Genomic DNA, 1,860 nt, shown 5'->3' on the forward strand with positions numbered 1-1,860 from the left:
TTCTAGGTGACAGGAAGTGTGAGGGGAGAGAAGCGCAAAAGGAGTGAGCACTGCAGACTTTCGAAAGTGATTAAAATACTAAGCATTTATTTCAAAACATAAATAAATGTGGCTTTGGAGAATGTACGTTGTGTAGATGTGTATAAAGAGAAAAAAGCTTGGGGTTTTGTGTCGATTTAAATGTGTTTTAAGTACCATTTGTATGGAGAAATCCAAATCTTTAAATTCAGTGCAGAAAGAGTAAGATTAAACCACTGGAAGTTGCAATACATTATGTTTTTTCTTTTGGTTGTTTTCACTCTTCATAAATCTACAAGGTACACAATGTTGTGAAATGTAGACATAGAAAGATTATTTAATTAAGCAATCACACTGCGGCAAGAAAAGGATAAGTTCTTTTATCCAAGAAAAATACATAAAGCTTCAGCTGTGAAATATTGAGCTAGTTCAATAAAATATTTTTTTAGAAAGGAGCTTCTGCAGTGGTTAAATTGAAATTCATGCTGGCATCATCTGGCTCAACAAAAGTAAATTTAGAAATCTACGGGGCTGGGTGGAAAATCCTTAGACTATGCTATTTAGCATGGATGGGGCAATCAAGTGATTTGTTTTTCATTCAGCCTGTGAGAAATCCAACGGTGTATGCCTAGCTTTAGCGATTGTTTTGTTTGTGATTCTACCATCCAATGCATTCATTTATTTTGCTTCTCCTTTTCTTTCAGTTCACCATTCCCTAAAGCCCTACAAGTTATAATGGGTTTATAAAACACAATAGCAATAGCCCATATCAAGAGGCTCTTATCTTGAGCTTGGACCTTGAAGCTGTGAGCTGTTTATCAACAAGATGCACACCAAAGCCATGAGTATAAAAATAGCTCTGCTTTGAAGCATTTCAGAGCAGAGCTAACTGGTAGCTGAGGCAGTATATAGTTAATTCTGCTGTATACTAAGCTCTTACCAAATATGGATAAAACGCAGAGCGTATGCAAAGAAGCAGCCGTCATTCACAAAACACGGTGTCGTCACTCCAACCTACATCTAATTATCCTTTCAACAATAAAAGGGAGAGAGGGAGATGGAGACATAAATATATAGAAAGACAGGAAAATCAGGATCAGATACCTATTTACAGCTGGTTGAGAAAAAGCAGGGGGTGAAACACTGCTAAATTAATCATATCCTATGAAAATATGCTTCAAACCAAATCTGGAAAGCGTGGGCTGAAAGATAAGACAGAGCTCAAAGGCAATGTTATTCAAATGAGGAATAATCATTCTTTAAAAAAAAAAGAATCTTCTGCAGATCTATCAATAGGTAGCTCAACCCACGATTCTAACTGATTTTATTCAGTTTTCAGTGATAATACCCCCATTAAAACAGCCTAATGAAATCCCCAGACTCACCCAAAATCTGCAAGGTATAATAGAGGATTCATATATGGAGCCTATTTTGCATTCCCAGCCACAATTGTGATTCATTACTAGTGTTGGTGTTTTACTATGCCCTATGAGGGCACCTTTATTGGAATATAAGGTAGTCTCTAATCTAATAAAGGATGGCTCATATAGGAAAAAACACAGAACATGAATTCTGTGTGACATAAATTTAAATTGTCACCAGTATTTGAAGAAAATGTAGTATTTTCAGGCTCATCTCTGCAGCTGCCTGCAAATTGGGTACAGAATGTGATATTTGGCTCTTTGCAGAAATCGCTCTCTCCAGCTCCCCCTCCCTTTACTCTACCCCCTCCTTCCTTTTCTCTCCTGTGGCTCAGTGTCATCAGTAAGAGTTGATGACGCTTGCCTGTAACAGCAGAGAAAGGCAGTTCCCTAACCATGCAACCCATTGATGACAAACTCC

Source organism: Nanorana parkeri, unplaced genomic scaffold (assembly GCF_000935625.1).
Source record: "Nanorana parkeri isolate BGI_ZX_2015 unplaced genomic scaffold, ASM93562v1 scaffold99, whole genome shotgun sequence".
In the NCBI taxonomy this organism is placed as follows: domain Eukaryota; kingdom Metazoa; phylum Chordata; class Amphibia; order Anura; family Dicroglossidae; genus Nanorana; species Nanorana parkeri.